The sequence below is a fragment of the Trichosurus vulpecula genome, chromosome 7 (genome assembly GCF_011100635.1).
Source record: "Trichosurus vulpecula isolate mTriVul1 chromosome 7, mTriVul1.pri, whole genome shotgun sequence".
NCBI classification, from domain to species: domain Eukaryota; kingdom Metazoa; phylum Chordata; class Mammalia; order Diprotodontia; family Phalangeridae; genus Trichosurus; species Trichosurus vulpecula.
In genome coordinates, this window is record NC_050579.1 from 79,757,938 (window position 1) to 79,765,328 (window position 7,391).

A 7,391-nucleotide genomic window follows, 5' to 3' on the forward strand; every position below is an offset into this window, starting at 1 on the left:
TCTCATCTGTCCTGAGCTCTAAGATGGAATAGTCACTTCCTTTCTAGGTTCCAACTGTTTCTATTTCAGCAATCATTTCTTCTTTGTTGGTCAGAATCAGGTCCAGAGCACTACAATTTGGAAGAATGAAGAAGGAGGCCCTTGTAGCTCTAGCTCTGTATGGGGTTATCAGATCCCTTCCTGAGAACCCTTGAGAGACATTATGGTGGGGAATCAACAGCCAGCCTCAGAACCAGGAAAACCTAGATTCTAGGCCCACCTCTGACACATACTAGCTATTCGACCCTGGGGCTGACTCTCAGCCTCTCACTACTGTAAGCAACATTGTAAGTCGTAGAGAAAGCCAACTTCCCTCTAGTAGCAGGCATTTCCTCACCAGGGAGGTCCCTATCCTAGGGAAATCAGAGGACCAGTCTCTAACCCTTTCTTGAAAATAGATTTTAATTGCAGAAAATTAGGAGATGTTTCCTCTAGGATCCCTTATAGCTATAGAGATTTATAGGATATTATAGAATCTATGACCCTTATACACTCAACCACACTGGGGGTAAACAAACTAGCTAACATTTCTATAGCATTTTAAGGTCTGCAAAGAGCTTACCTGTGTTATCTCATTTGTATTATCTCTAGGGAAAGCTTTCCCCAAGGTCATAGAAAGGAGAGCTTTGGGGGACACCAAAGTATATTCCTTCTCACAGCTTTCCTCAGGCCTAGCAGTACCATCTATCAATTACCATTTTACTTCCATTGAAGTAACCATTGAAGATAAGCACTCACCTATTTGTGCACCTAAATGCAGCCTGATTGCTGATGTCACACTAAAGTGGGCTGGACTCAGGTTGCAGTGGAAAGAGGGCTAGGGGCTACTCACTGCCTGTGTGCCCTTGGGCAAATCATTCAACCTCTTTGGTGTTCATCATTAAAATGATGGGGTTGGAGTAGATGCCTTCTGAGGGTGCTCTCTAGGTCTAAATCGATGATCCCAAGATCCATCCTGGAATAAGGTCCTTTCAATAAGAAAGTGGGGTACATCATGGGGTGGGGATTTAGTATTTAATTTGTAAAACAGTGTCTCTTGGGAAACATAAAGGATTGTTTATTAGTTTTGAGGGGCAGACGGTGGCACAGCTCCCATAGGTGGGAGGAAAAGAGGAATGAGATCATTCCTGGTCTTCCTCATTTGTCCTCATTGTCCTGCTGTCACATGGAGCACCCCTCTGGCAGCCCTAATAGGATGTTTGTTCTCAACTCATCTGTTAGGTTACATGACAGTGACTGCATCATTAGCCCAGACTGTCTTCATCTGTCATATTAATTGTGGTTCATACAATCTGACTCTGAGTGAATGTTGGTTTTATCCTTCATAATGTGGTGTCAACTACCTAAAAATAGCAGATGAAACATTGTGAGAAGAGTAGGCTTGGAGAATGAGGAGATTTATTTACAGTGCTGTGCTTCCTTCCCTCCAGTGTCCTGAATGTCCCTTTTCCCTCATATTCTAGTTTGCATTGACCTGGGACCTTGAATTTAAGCCAGAACCAGATAAGGTGGTTCTCTTCCATCTGATACCACTGAAGTGGCTTAGTCTCCTCTTGTCAGATGGTCATTAAAATTTTCCTAATCTTTCCCTCTACCTAGACCTCTAATCATCCTTTAAGAAAGAAGTAAGGGGTGGGACAGCTAGGTGGTACGGTGGCTAGAGCACTGGTCCTGGAGTCAGGAGGACCTGAGTTCAAATCCAGCCTTAGATCCTTACTAGCTGTGTGACCCTGGGCAAGTCACTTAACCCCAATTACACACACACACACACACACACACACATATACATGAAACTAGTAAGGGGGTAAGGAAAACCCGCTTGTATACTTTTGTGCTAGCAAAGAACTGGAAATAAAGTCAATGACTATGGATTGTGAGAATGGCAAAACTGGTACATGAATGTAATGGAATATTACTGTTGTAAGAATGGTGAATATGAAGAATTTGGAGAATCATGGAAAAGCCTTATAGGAACTGATGCACACTGAAGTAAAGAGAGCCAGAAAAACAACACACACAATGATGACAAAAATGTAAATGAAAAGAATACCTTAAACGACAAAAAATGCTGTGCATTTAGAATGGCCAAGCTTGACTCTGAAGAAGAGCTATGAGAATGCACCTCCCCCGCATCTTTGTAGAAGTAGGAGGCTATGGGGAGCGGGAGGGGATGAAGACTGCATGAGTGACTTGACCACACAACCATCATAAGTGTCAGAAGAGGGGCATGGACTGAGGTTTTCCTTGGTCAATGTATTTCCTACTTTTATTGAACTGATTTTTCCCCCTCCTTCTTTTTTAATCTTTTTTATAAGCAATCGCTTATAACAAACTAGAGAGAGGGGAAGGATATGAAGGTAAGGTAAAAACGAAAGATATCAGTTAAAAAATTTTACTGACTCTTCCTATGTTTAACTAGGCCTTAACTTCCTTTTAAAAAACCTCCATCCCTCTATGGTAGATCAAAATCCAAAGTCATTGCCTCTAGGACCACAGATCCTGGACTTCCTCTGACAGGAACAGGATGTTATCCAAGCATGCACAAGGTTTGGGAGTCATCCCTTAGCTGGACACAGGACGTTAGCCACAGACTCAGCCAAGAATACCATGATCTGTATTTTCAGCAAAGATTCCTGATAGCAAATTATCTTCCCTGAGCAGGAACGTCAAAGAACCAACTGATTTTTTTTTCCACCATTCCTCCATTTTTGGCACTGGACTTGTGAGGACTCCAGGTTCTCATTGTCTCAGCCATATTGGGAATCATAAGGGATGCTCTCCCTCCAGTATTTTGCTGGTGAACAAAATAGGAAGCAGGGTGGCACAGTGGAAAGAACACTGGCTGTGGAGTCAGAGGTCCTGGGTTTGAATCCCTCCTCTTTTGCTTACTACCTTGGGTAAGTCCCAAGGTTAGCTCCTATAGAGTCTCAGTTTGCTCATCTATAAAATAAAGTGGGGACAATTAGCTCTCAATCTACAAGCCCATCAAACTATGACTATGCACAAATCAGCTAGGGAAAGGGGAAACCTACTCTACAAGCTGGGTTCCACTCAATTGATCTTCCTTTGGCTTCAGCCTTAGTTGGAATCAAACAAGCATTTATCGAGTGCCTACAATATGTCAGGCACTGAATCTTAGTTCTCACTTAGTTCTCACTGGAGAGACACAGATGCAGCCAAAACAAGCCCTGCCCTCAAGTAGCATATGTTTTTATGGAGATCGTGTAAATTACTACCTGCAAAATAAATACAAAGCAGATGGAAAGCAGGCTTAGAGGGTTGTTGTCCTTTGCTCTCAAAGAGAACCCAGATGATACCACCATGTTGGAGTCGATTTATAGTGTGTCTGACTGTGGCTGATCAGGAAAATACCAGCTGGGAAGGCTCTACCACAGGTCAGGCATAAATAGTCCATATGACCATTTGGAGTGGGGATGTCTCTAAATTTGCATATCTCATGTTTCTTTTGAGCTGCTGCAATTCTTCTTTGCTCATAGGGCACAGCATCTTCTTTGACGAAGGCATGCCATATTGGGCTGTCCTGTGCCAATGTCTTCCATGTCTCACAAAAGATTCCAAAGTCTTCAGAGAGAGCTTGAGAGTGTCCTTGTATCTCTTCCTCTGACCTTCATGTGAGCATTTTCCTTGCGTGTTTTCTTCTTAAATTAGTCTTTAGGCCAATATATGTTTGGCATTCAAACAATATGGCCAGCCCATTGGAGTTGTGCTTTGTACAGTAGAGTTGGAGTGCTTGGCACTTTAGTTCAAGAAAGGACCTCAATGTTTGGTACTTTATCTTGCCAGGTGATCATCAGAATCTTCCTAAGATGATTCAGATGGAAGTGATTCCATTTCCTGGCATGGCACTAGTGTACTGTCCAGGTTTCATAGGCATACAACAATGAGGTCAGTATTCAGTTTGGTAGGCAGCCTAATACCTCTTCTCTCTCACATTGTCCTTCAGAGCCTTCCAGACACTGAGCTAGCTCTGGCATTGTGTGCATCAATCTCACCATCTATGTGTACAACCCTGGAAAATATACTACCAAGGTAAATGAGCTTATCTACAATATTCAAAATTTCTCCATTTGCTGTAACTGATGGTTCCACATATGGATGGTGTGGTGCTGACTGGTGGAAAACTTCTGTTTTCTTGGTGTCAATTGTTAGGCCAAAATTAGCACAAGTGGCAGAGAATTGATCCATACTCTATTGTATCTCAGCCTCAGAGGCTTCATTTAGTGCACAGTCGCCTGTGAACAAGAAGTCACATACCAACTCTCCCTCCACTTTAGTCCTGGCTTGTAGCTTTTTCAGGTTTAATAATTTACTATCAGTGCAATAGCTAACTTTGATGCTACTTTTTGTCCTCATTGAAAGCATCCAAAAACATCACTGAAAACATGCTGAAAAGCCGGGGAGTAAGCACACAGCCCTGCTTCATTTCATTTTAGTAAGTGCAAAAGTGTGAGAGCAGCATACATTATCCAGAGCTCCTGTAAGCATGCCGTCATGAAACTGAAGTATAATACTGAAGAACTTCTCTGGGCAAGCAAATTTTGCCATGATTTCCCATCTTGCACTGTTGAATCCCCAGAGTATTAGATCTCCTTAAGGGTTCTAGGGATTACATATGTATCTCTTACATGCATTTAAAGACATCCTTCTGAGAAGGGGTCCATAGGCTTCACCAGACTGCCATGGGGTCCATGACTCAAAAAAAGTTAAGAATCCCAATTGTAGAGGGAAGAGAGTGGACCACATGATCTCTGAGGTCTCTTCCAGGACTGAGATTCTGTCATGCATTGATCCTGTTGGGGAGAGGTCACTAAAAGATTGGTTTTGTAAACATATGTACATATATTTATGCGTGTAAATACATATGTAACATACACATATGTAAATATGCATTTCCAAAACCAATGCTATGTATTTTATGAAACCAATATCATATTACATTATGGGTATATACACGTAGGTGTATGCATACACGTATATGTGTCTATGTATGTGTTTGTAGACATTCAGCTAAAAGAAAAAAAATGCTGATCCTTCAGCCTAGGAATGTTTAGCCAGGGAAATAGCCATTGTTCCCTCCTGTTTCATGGAAACCTCAGGCAGTGGCGTCAGGTTGAGCTATTCTCAAGGTAAGGGGGGGAGGGAAGTTAGCCAAACTGCATCCTGATCCTACACCCAGCCCAGAGCTCCCCACTCAAGAATGTTGACTTGAGCAATGAAGGGCATCTGGAACATCCTCACTGAGCTTTTAGAAGCTCCCCAGGCTACCCTGCCCTCCTTGTCATTCCTCAACAATGTTTGGCCCCATGTATCTATCCTGGTAAAAGTAGGAACAGTGCACAGATCCCGAAAGGTCACTGGATTATCAGAGACAGGGCTAAAAAGGACATCAGAGGCCATCTAGCCTCACCCTCTTGTTTTATAGGTGAGGAAACTGAGGCCCAGTGACTTGTCCAAGGTCTTATAGCCAGGACATATCAGAAGTAGGATTTGAGCCAAGGTCCTTTGACTCTAAAGTCAGTGCTCTTTTCATTCTGTCATGTGGCCTTCTTGTCAGAGCTCAGAGATTGTCTCCCCAAAGCCCCCCCCCCCAAAAAAAGAAAAACAGAAAGGAAGGGAAGGGAAAAGAAGGAAAGGGAAAAGTAGGGGAGAAGAGTTAGGGGAGAGGAAGGGAGGGGAAGGGAAGGGAGAGGAGAGGAGGGGAGGGGAAGGGAAAGGAGGGAAGGAGGGGAGGGGAGGGAGGGGAGGGGTGGGAGGGGAGGGGAGGGGAGGGGAGGGGAGGGAAGGGGAAGGGGAGGGGAGGGGAGGGAGGGGAGGGGAAGGGTGGGGAGGGGAGGGGAGGGGAGGGGAGGGGAGGGAAGGGGAGGGGAGGGTAATGAAGAGAAGAGTAATTAAAGCAGCTGCTCTTGCATCTGTTGTGCTTGTATCTGTCACCTTTTTGCTTAATCATGAGGAAAATCGTCATCAAGTGAATCTTTAATCTCACAGATGTCTGCTTTGTTTGCTTCCTTGGCAATGATCAGGACCTGGGCTGCTCTTTTCATCCCAGCAGGGGTTACGCCCAAAGGGAGCTGAGTGATTTTCCAGCTGGCTCCTAGCTCTTTCCCAGTTACCTTTTCATGTTTTCATTGCCTGCTGTCCCCCATACTGACATAAAACCAAGGGGGGAAAATGAAGAGAGGAGAACGTCACCAACAAGAACTTTTCAGTAAAATTAGCAATACCAGATGGAACTTTGCTGCCCAGGCTGCCAAGTCATCATGGACTTGATAAATTAATAAGCTCTTAATTAACAAACTTAAGCAGTTCTCTAATTCTTGGGAGCTTTACAATTACCAACTCAAAATAAATCAATTAAATCCCCTTCTGACCCTTGTTTGTCTTCTCCTTTTCTATCAGATCATGTCATGGGTGATCAAGCCACCTTCAGCCTCAGATTGCTATCACTACTAATACTAAAAATCCTATAAATAATAACAGGAAAAGAAGCATGGCCTCTTAGCTGGCTTCTGAGCCAGGAAGACTGGGGCTCAATACTACCTCTCACACATACTGGCTGTGGGACCCAGGGCATGTCACTTGATCTCTTAGTGTTCTAGGAAGTTTTCTAAAGAGTCATGAAGTAAAGGTGGCCATCTGCATTGGTGGAAGGTGTTTCCTTATCTGGGAGTTCCCTATACCAATGAAATTACAAGTTCTATCCCTATACCAATAATAATAGCTAGCATTTATGTAGTGTTTTAACATTGATGATGGTTTTTCAAGCATCATTCCATCAGCTCAGTGCCACAATCCTATCCGGTAGGTGCAACTATTATCTCCAATTTACAGGTAAGAAAAATGAGTCTCATCAAAGTTAAGTAGCTGGCCCAGATCGCATAGCTAGCATGTGTCAGACAAGGGTTTTTACGAGGATGGGGGAGCTACAAGTATGTTTGTAGGAATCAGAGAAGGAGCCAGTAGGTGAGGTCTGAGGTGGACACTGAAGATTAGAGAGTGGGCAGGAGAGTAGAGACAATTTTCTGAAAAACTGAGGAGCAGATCAGATCAAGGCTGCATGTAGAGGAGTTAGCCTTAGCAGGGAGAAGGCCCAACTCTTCACAACAGACTGGGGTGAAGGAGGTAGTAGGAAAAAATATCTGAGTGGTGTGAGATGATGAGGAAGGAAGGAGAAGGGAAGAATGGCCTTGATTTTTTCACTGAGGGAAAATAATACCCATTTCTACTTCACTGCATGAGAATTTCCAGGTAGCCCTGTCCCCCTTTGCCCTGAGGGACTTCAAATGCAACATTCTTTCCTCTACAATATGATTGACCAGTCCTGTTTATCTGCA